This window comes from Panthera onca, chromosome C2 (assembly GCF_046562875.1).
Source record: "Panthera onca isolate mPanOnc1 chromosome C2, mPanOnc1 haplotype 2, whole genome shotgun sequence".
Lineage (NCBI taxonomy): Eukaryota > Metazoa > Chordata > Mammalia > Carnivora > Felidae > Panthera > Panthera onca.
Window position 1 is genome coordinate 147940002 of NC_138347.1, and position 10175 is coordinate 147950176.

Here is a 10175-nt window from a genome sequence, read left to right on the forward strand (position 1 = left end):
CCGCAGACCCTCTACCATCAACTCCCAGGTCCCCTCGCTGGGGCAGTGCCAGCCTGCTCACCGCTATACCTCTGAGGTGCCTCTGACCCTTTGACACCTTCATTGTCTAATGCTTGCAGACTCAGCCAAGGAAACCACCCCTCTGCTTTGCTCAACAGTCAAAAGTCAGATTCTCAAACCAAAGAGAAAAAAACAAAACAAAACAGGAGACAAGTTGGCCATTCTGTGGTCACTTCAGCTTCTCTGTCATTGGGCCGTGACGGGTCATCTGATCCACTGGCTAAATGATTAGTGGAGAATGTGCATGGGCCTCTCACCTGCTTTACAGGTATCTTAAAATAAGGTAACCCTCTCAGGGCCAGAATAAAATATAGGGACTTTTTGGGCAGGCTAATAATTTGGCAACCCCTCAAACTCTTCTTTCTTTAATGTTTATTTATTTTTGAGAGTGGGGGAGGGGCAGAGAGAGAGGGAGACAGAGAATCCTAAGCAGGATCCACATTGTCAGCACAGAGACTGATTTGAGGCTTGAACTCACGAACCGCAAGATCACGACCTGAGCCAAAACCAAGAGTCAGACGCTTAACTGATTGAGCCACCCAGGTGTCCTTCAAACTGACAGTCTTTAAATATTTGCTGAGTGGGAACAGGAGGAACTGACTTTCTCTCCATATACAGGCACAAACAGCCCAAATCACTGACTTCATCTCTGCTGGTCACCGAAGTCAGTGCACTCAAAACACAGGGCAAAGGAGATTCCCTGTGTCTGATGTCCCTCTATCGTCCAGTTCTCTGTTGGGATTTTCAGAACCAGACAAGTATATTTAACCTCAATTACAAAACTAAGTTACTCATATTATTCGGCTTATCACTATCATCTTCTCTCTGAGCCATGCTTCACTGCTGTATTTAGTTTATTTTATTGGATTCTCCCCATGAGCACACATTGCAATGTGTCGTATTTCTTTGGATATGACCCTGCCTTAGAGAGGCACAGAGAATTGTGTGATGTATGTATGCATTTGAAATGCACGTGAATGGTAATCTGAATTTAGCCGCATCAGAATTACCTGGGGAAAAACACAGATCTCTGGGCTCTACCCCAGACACTGATTCTGAAGGTCTGCATGGGGCTAGAGAGCCTACATTCATAACAGATTCCCTGGGGAGGTTGAGACAGCTGGTTGGCTCTTTCTACTTTCAAAGTTTAATCATTCAACCTTTGATTTTCAAAATCTGTCCATATTATTGTATGTATCTTCAGTTCATTCATTGTAGCTGATCCAAGAATTCCATGGTCTGCCTCTCTTTAACAGCCTACTCTCCTAGCGATGGACACGATCACCCTCTCTCACACATAGGATGCTGCAATGAATGTTCTCCACACGTCCTCATGGATATAGGAGTGAGTTTCTCTGAGGCATATACCCAGGAGGGGGGAATGCTGGACTATCGGTACATATTCACACATCTGATTTCTCAAAGTACTTCCAGACAGCTTGCTTTCCAAGATGATCAAACCAGACCCACTTTCATATGTGAAGAGTCCATAAACTTCTTGGAAGGTATAAAGTGTTTTTAGTTTAGATAACAAAAGGGGGCTCCTGGGTGGCTCAGTTGGTTAAGCGTCCAACTTCAGCTCAGGTCATGATCTTTGGTTGGAGCCCCGCGTCAGGCTCTGTGCCGACAGCTTGGAGCCTGGAGCCTGCTTGGGTTTCTGTGTCTCCCTCTCTCTCTGCCCCTCCCCTGCTTGCTCTCTCTCTCTCTCTCTCTCTCTCTCTCAAAAATAAATAAAAACATTTAAAAATTTTAGATAATAAAAGAAATCTGTCAGTCCCTGTAAACAGCAAGATGAGAAGCAATATTTGGTCTAGGAATTTCACCTGATCAACACTGCATGCTCCAAAAATACCGGGCAGGGACAGGTCCTTGCCGGCAAGGAGTCCACACGCACGAGTGCACACATACACACACACCCACATGCGTGCACCCAGCCCTGAAACAGGCTGTGCCAACGCAAGCAGAAACCATGTTTACTTCCCCGTCTTCACTGAATGTGAGCTCCCCACAGAAATCAGAGAATGAGGGATCATCCAGGCCCCTTGGTCTGCCTCTGATCGTTGCTCTGTGAAGCACATGGAATTAGAAGTTGCTCCGGGGTTGGGAAGAGACTTCTGAACTCTTTGAGGCTCGACCAGAAACCTTGGTAGCAGTGGCTGGACAACCCATTGTCTAGATTAGCTGATCTCACTCAGTAGGACTGGCTTTCCTGTTGATACTCGATGTTCTCAACAATAGGCATAAAAATAGAACCTTCATGACTAGTCCGTGGCTTTAAAATTACCAACGAAGTTGTTTAGCAGATGCCATTGTTGACCTGAGATGTCCTTTTAAGGGTTATTCTATTTGATACCTACAAATGAAGTTAAATTGGGCATTACATTCAAATGACCCAATTTTCCTTTCTAAAGGGGTAAGGCAAGGGTTAGTGGAGGTATGGTAATTTGGACAATCCTGCAAACAACAGGTGTTTGTACTGAGGTACAGATATATTTCTTTGTAATTTAATTCTGCCATTGATTATGTCTGAGATGCTACAACCAGTCTACATTGAACTGCTAGGACTCTCTGGGGAAAAAAAAAAAATAAACAATCAAGTGATTTGAAAGATAGCAAAGGGAATTTTTTAAAATGTCAGAGAAAAGTACATATTCATTCATCTAAGTATATATGAGGATCTTTGAACTGGTGTGGTATTTCGTAGGGTACTGCTTACTGCTTTGTCCACATTTTGTTTTGTTTTGCTTTGTCCACATTTGCAAAATCAACGATTAATTCAAACACAAAAATCTTAAAAGTCACACTTATCAACTTTGCCGAGGACCCAGAACTGGGAGAAAGGGCAAATGAAAAAAATGACATGATCCATATTTAAATGCTGAGCTGAAACCCACAAGATAAAATGGAAACTGCTATTGGATATAAGTATAAAACAAACTCATATAGGTACAGGATGCCAGTTGCCTGGCATTGTCCCCATCCATGTGAAAAAGGGCTGTTACAGAAACCAAGTAAGATGATACAGTTTTAGGCTGTACAGGTGGGAAAAAGGAGTCATCGTCTTGGGAAAAATATCGGCCCCCCGGTACTCTGACTGTCCCTATCTTCTTTGAGACACTTTAAGCTTGGTGAGGTAGGGATTGGGTCCTCCTTGCCCTTCATTAGCTCCCAGGGCCCAGCTGGCAATTAGGTGCCCAGTGCAGAGTTGGTGAAGGAATGAAGACATACTGAACTGAACACAGGTGCTCCTCTGTCAGCGGGAATATTTAAAATTAAGATCCGTCCGGAGGGAAACCAGGATGGTGAATCCTGGATAGGATTAACTCGTGACAAAAAGTGCGTGGATGGATTGTGTGGGGTGAACTTGGTGGGGATCTTAAAATATCCAGAGAGCAGTCGGGGGGAAACAGTAGAATTGTGCACCTCGGTTCAGGGCCCGGAAGTGCATCCCTGGATAAGAGAGAGGCAAGTTCAGGTTTAATGGACTGACCTTCCCAGGATGATAACTGTCTGGCGACAGAAGACGGACAGCCTTGCTGGGCAATATGTTCTCTCCCACCAAAGAGTTCCAGCAGCACTTGACAAGATCCCTCTGTTGAGAGAAGAATTTTATTTCCCCCCAAATAGTGCTTATTAGGTTTCCTAAAATACAGGAAGATATGAAGAAGAACACAAAGATGGCCCATAAGTCACCTCCTTTGGAAACTACCACCGGTGAAAAATAAAATTATTGAAAGGTATTTAAAATGTTATTTTAAATTCCACTTGTTAAAGCTTAAATTAGTAGTGGAGATGGTGGTAATTTTCAGCCAGAGCCAGACTGTGGAAGGTCTTGAATATCCGGTCCCCAAATTATCTAGATTTTATTCAGATGGTCTCAAGTGGCTTCTGGTTTTTTAGCACCGGAGTTGGCATTCAAAAGCTGAAGTGTTCAACCAAAGAAGTTGTTTTGAGAAACATATGTGGGTAGCTTGCAGCCGTCAAGGATTATATAGCTTGAAACTTCATCCCTTTCTCAGGGCAGAAACTTCCAGAAAGAAATGAATCCCATTTATTGCTAAGCCTGCTGGGTTTGTTTCTTTAGACATAAATCTCTTACAACTTCCACCCAAAGCTGTAGTTATATTCTCAGAATTGGGTCTATAAAGTAATACAAGTCTTCTCTGAGGGTTGCAAACAGGGAGCCCATTTATCAGGGCCCTGGCCGCATGCCTGGTCCCCCACTGAAGGACGGGAAGGGCAGCCTTTATAGCCAAGTCCTCCAAGAGAGCATATCTTAAAGTCGGGACTTCTTGCCTGTGGCGGTTGTCAGCTCATGATAGCACTCCTCCCCTCCTGTGGCTCTGTGCCTCGCCCCTGTCTTATCCCTAATCCCACGCTCGCCCCTTAGGCCACAGTGATTGGTAGAGCGGTAGGTCCCTGACTCGAAATAAGCCAAACCACATTATTCAATCTCTTACTGCTGTAATTGGTGCAAAGGTCCACCTCAAATGGGGCCAAAGGCAAGAGTAGGGGCTAAAGCTTGGAGCCTGAAGATCATGAATGGCCATGTTGTCCATACCTGGCAGAAACCTACCCAAGGGAATGAAGACAATACATGTTGTGGCAGATTGTGTTTACAAAAAAAATGGCCACAGAAGTATTTCTCATCCCACCCACTTTTCTAGAGCCTGGCTACTCCCTATCAAGAGATGGAGTTGATGACTATCCCCATCCTCTGAAACGAGGGGGCCTCTGTGACTGCCACCACTGTTAGAAAAGGCAGAGTGATACGATCTGACTTTGAGGCCAGCTCGCAGAGGCAATACAGCTTCCTCTGGTTCTCGCCCTGAGGCTTGTCCTTGACATCTGGCTCTCACGCTATGAGGAGCTACGCGGATAGGCCCACACAGAGAGACACCCGGAGAAAGACTTTCCAGGGGACAGCACCAACTTGTCAGCCTGACTGAACTCTCTTAGAAGCAGACCTCCCAACCCTTAGTTGAGGTCTCCCGCTGATACCACACGAAGCAGAGATGAGACTTCCCTTCTCGGCCGAGCCCTGTCCCAAATTGCAGATTCACAATCATCATAAATGACTGTCATTGTTTTCAGCTGCTAAATTGTGGAGTAGGTTGCTACATAGCAAAACATAACTGGTGTGCCCGGAAAGCTGGAGAGTCACACGGTGGTTTTGGAGCACTTAGTTCCATCGTCCGTGAGGCCGACCAGGACCTTCTTGAAGTGATGAGAACCTTGCAAAATCACTTTTTGTCTAAGATCACTGGGCTTCTGTCACTGGCCACCAAAGCAATCCTGATTAACACTGGTGATCACAATTAAGGAAGAGTTCTGCTCAAATAAGAAGGCTGTCTGACACCTGCAGATCCTAGCCCTACCAGCCCCTCCCAGGACATGAAATTATAGATAACTGAATTTTAAGATGAATAAAATTGCCCCGCAACTCCCACCCCTGCCTTAAAAAAATCTGTAATGACAAGGTTAACAAATTTAATATTGTCACATTAGGCCATTTTTTTATTTTAAAATTTTTTAATGTTTGTTTATTTTTGAGAGAGAAAGACAGAACGCAAACAGGGGAGGGGCAGGGGCAGACAGGGACAGGGGAACCAAAGTGGGCTCGGCACTGAGCACAGAGAGCCTGATATGAGGCTCGAACTCATGAACCGTGAGACCATGACCTGAGCCAAAGTCAGGCGCTCAACCAACTGAGCCACCCAGGCACCCCTAGACCATTTAAAAAAAAAAATCAACTGTGTGGCACCTGGGTGGCTCAGTCAGTTAAGCGTCTGACTCTGAATCTCGGCTCGGGTCATGATCTCACGGTTTGTGAGTTCAAGCCCAGTGTTGGGTTCTGTGCTGACAGCACAGAACCTGTTTGGGATACTCTCTCTCTCTCTCTCTCTCTGCCCTTTCCTGTTTGTGCTCTCTCTCTCTCTCTCAAAATAAATAAACATTTTAAAAAATCAACTGCTATCTACTTTTACTATTACTATCTTATGTAAAAAAAGATATTTAAACATTAAAAGTGTACAAAGGACGTAATCTCAGAGTAAAGAAGAATCCTTTAAACTGAATACATTTGGTATCATGCAAAATTTACCATATTGACATTTTTTTCCCCTTTCCATCATGGCGTACTGAAAAGTTTATCATAGCCAGGTATCAGTTCCTGATGCTTGGAGATTGCTGGGTCCCACAGGGAGGGGGAAGTGAAGCTTAGTACAGTATAGTCTTCCCTCAGAGAATTAACTTTAGAGCACCCTGGCATCGGGGATACACAGGTGGCTGACTCGATGTGACTGGCCCTTCCTTTTCCCAGAGCTGTCCTTCTCTGGAGACACTTCTACGTTAATGGATGACCTTGTTTCATGAAGCGGTATTGAATATTACGGTCAGGCATGCAGATTTGAGAATCAGAAGAAAGCCAGGTTTCTGTCTCAGTGTTGGGGAACCGGGGCGGCTCAGTTGGTTAAGTGTCTGACTCTTTAATTCGGCTTAGGTCATGATCTCAGGGTTTGTGAAATCGAGCCCCGTGTCAGGCTCTGGGCAGGCAGTGCAAAGCCTGCTTGAGATTCTCTCTCTCCTAATCTCTCTCTCCCCCTCTCTCTCCCCTCTTCCTGCCCCTGCACGCACACCCGCACTCTCTCTCTCTCAAAATAAAGAAAATAAAACTTAAAATCTCAGTGTCACTTTATTTATATTTTATCTGTCTTCCAGCTACCTACCTACCCATCTATCATCTATTTAGTTATTTATTTAGAGCTTGGGTAATTTACCTCTCAATTTCTCCTGTTAAATAGGAACGTCTGAATTTCCCAGAAAGAGACCCTGGGACTAGGATGCTTGTGAAAGTGACATACCAGGAAGCGCTCCCAGGACAAACCCGGAGGGACCAGACGGTGGGACAGACAGGGGACGAGGCCCATGCTGCAGCGTAAGAGCAAGCCAAATCCCACTGAGGGCCATTCTGGCTCACTTCCACCAGAGTTAAGGACTTGGGGCGGGGGAGGGGGGGGGAAGGACGCTTGTGAACTGCCAGGTGTTTGCAATGAGGCTTCTGGCAGCCCGAGGGCCATTCTAGGACGAAGACACCAAAGACTTAGGCTGGGAGCTTGTGTGCAGGGGGTGGTGAAGAAACCGAGGATGCTGTGGGACACTGACGGCACCAGCTAGGGGTCCTGGCTGTACTTACCACTTCATTTAGTTGCAATTGGCTCTTGGTCGCTACTTACTTTAAAAAGAAAGGGGAGAGGGGTGCCTGGGTGGCTCAGTCGGTTAAGCATCCGACTCTTGATTTCGGCTCAGGTCATGATCTCACAGTTTTGTGAGTTCGAGCCCCACATCAGGCTCTATGCTGACCAGGTGGAGCCTGCTTGGAATTCTTCCTCTCTCTCTCTCTCTCTGTCCCTACCCCTCTCACACACCCCCTCTCTCTCTCAAAATAAAGAAATAAACACTTAAAAAAGAAGATGAAGAAAGAGAAGAGGAAGAGGAGAAGAAGGAAGGAGATTCTTGTGGGCCTTTTGAGAAAAACTGACCTGCTCTAGGCGTCCTTATAGGTTAGCCAGGCCTGAAGGGAAAAGGATTAAAATTCAAGTGTCTGGGGGGAAATTCATTACACACGAGCACACTGAAGGCTGTGAAGTGTCTGACAGCAAATAAATTGTGCCCCTTTGCTTAGCACAGCACATCCCACTTTTTTTTTTTTTTTTTTTTTTTGGATTCATTCTAGTGCACAGAACACATTCTAGTAGGGACCTCCCTAGGCTGAGCTCCACCCTTTCAGGAAACCCTTAGCCCCTCTCAGAGTCGGGGTGAGTGAGATCCGTCTGCTTCTGTCTTCCTCCCTGCACCGCTCCTCCAAATAGTACCTGAAGGGTCGGACAGCGGTGTGCCCTTTGAAAAACACCGTGTTGGTCATCAATTTAGAATTCTTCGAAGCATCTCTCCCGGTGATAATCAAGCTTTCTCCGCAGAGGAAACTGGGAGGACACTGCAGGAGGACGAGTCGCTTCCTGCTTTTTCTGGAGTCCACCCCGCTAGGCCGTATGGGTTTGAGGACATCTGACAGGGCCCGCCCCAGCCACGGGCCGGGAACACAGTCTCTCCTTGACAGTGTAGCTTTGGCCTGGCAATAACCTTCCCGTAACCCGTTTGACTTGGAAACCAAAGCTCCCGTGTAGCTGGCATGTCCTGAAGGGCTCCTGCCCCTGGCCAGACTCCCACTGCCCGCCCATGCCACCTTTCACTAGGCTGCATTCCAGAGGGTGACCTATGGTTTCCCGGCAGCTGCAGACCAGCGTTGGCCTCGCCGAACCACAAACTCTCTGTTGTCCTCTGGGCTGAATGAACCATACCTTCTCCAACGAGATGTAAACACCTTCCCAGTCTGGCCTTCCTCGGGTATGCTCCCTCGGCCTTAGGGTACCGTATAATTTCCGTTTGCCTTACGGTTACTCTTGCATCATAGCAAATACTTCCTTATGTACAACTTCCCCTAGTCAACCTATTATAGTCTTCTGTCTCCTAGTTGGACCCATCCGCCACACCCATAAATCGAAGCTCATTTTTACCAAAGGAAAATATCAAGAAAGAGCGGTCAGGGTACTCAGTTCTGATTAGGGGCCAAGAAAAATATAGCTGTAATTTTCAAATAATGCGAAGCTCTCTCTCGCCAGCAATTTGTGTTAAGTGCTTTTTAGGAGCAAATAGTTGTTTTAAAAAAATGATTTACTGGAGCCTAGATTCATCCTTTCAGACAGTGGTCTGAAAATGGATAAATCCAAATCCCATTAAAAAGAGAACACATTAGGTAAGGATCATGTGTTTCATATGACAAAAATCAAAGCCAAACAAAACCAATCTCCCCCTTAAAACCTCCAAAATCCCAAACTGTCTTAATAATAAATGGACTATGTTGGCTCATAGAATCAAAATATCCAAGGCAAGGCTGGCTTCAGGAGCAGCGTGAGTCAGGGCCCAAATGATGTCACCATGGAAAATTGTTTCCCTCTATGTTTTTAGATTTATTCTCATTATACCAACTACCTTTCCTCTGGCAGCTTTAGGCTTTCTTCTTCTGTGGTGGCAAAATGGCCCCAACAAATATTTTTGTCTCTCACTGGTGCCAGTTGGGTTATATACCTTTTCTTAAGCCAGGCAAGTGCCCACACAGTGATTTGAGTCAGTCAGGGTCCAGCCCTAGAACTGAGGGTAGGATCAATCCCATGTAAAGCATGTGGTTGAGAATAAAAAAAAAGAAATGGTTTTCTACAGGAAAACCTGGATAATGTTTTATTCTTTTTTATGTTTATTTATTTTGAGAGAGAGAGAGTGGGGGAAGAGCAGAGAAGGAGGGAGACAAGAGAATCCTAAGCAGGCTCTGAAGATGTCAGTGCAAAGCCCGATGTGGGGCTGGATCTCACGAACCGTGAGATCACGACCTGAGCCAAAATCAAGAATTGGAGGCCCAACCAGCTGAGCCACCCAGGTGCCCCGAGGATAATGTTTTAAAGAGGAAATATGGGGATGCAAAGTGGTGCAGCCGCTCTGGAAAACAGTGTGGAGTTTCCTCAAAAAATTAAAAATAGATCTACCCTATGACCCAGCAATAGCACTGCTAGGAATTTACCCAAGGGATACAGGAGTGCTGATGCATAGGGGCACTTGTACCCCAGTGTTTATAGCAGCACTTTCAACAATAGCCAGATGATGGAAAGAGCCTAAATGTCCACCAACTGATGAATGGATAAAGAAATTGTAGTTTATATACACAATGGAATACTACGTGGCAATGAGAAAGAATGAAATACGGCCTTTTGTAGCAACGTGGATGGAACTGGAGAGTGTGATGCTAAGTGAAATAAGCCATACAGAGAAAGACAGATACCATATGGTTTCACTCTTATGTGGATCCTGAGAAACTTAACAGAAGACCATGGTGGAGGGGAAGGAAAAAAAAAGTTAGAGAGGGAGGGAGCCAAACCATAAAAGACTCCTAAAAACTGAGAATAAACTGAGGGTTGATGGGGGGTGGGAGGGAGGAGTGGGTGGGTGATGGGTATTGAGGAGGGCACCCGTTGGCATGAGCACTGGGTGTTGTATGGAAACCA

The 10175-nt window shown here is 45.6% G+C and overlaps 1 non-coding gene across 1 annotated transcript; it reads right to left on the reverse strand.

Moving 5' to 3' along the window:
- Positions 1–5698: 5698 nt before the first annotated feature.
- On the reverse strand, positions 5699–5783 carry TRNAQ-UUG (transfer RNA glutamine (anticodon UUG)). The gene has a single exon. It is a non-coding gene; the product is annotated as a tRNA-Gln (tRNA).
- Positions 5784–10175: the final 4392 nt, after the last annotated feature.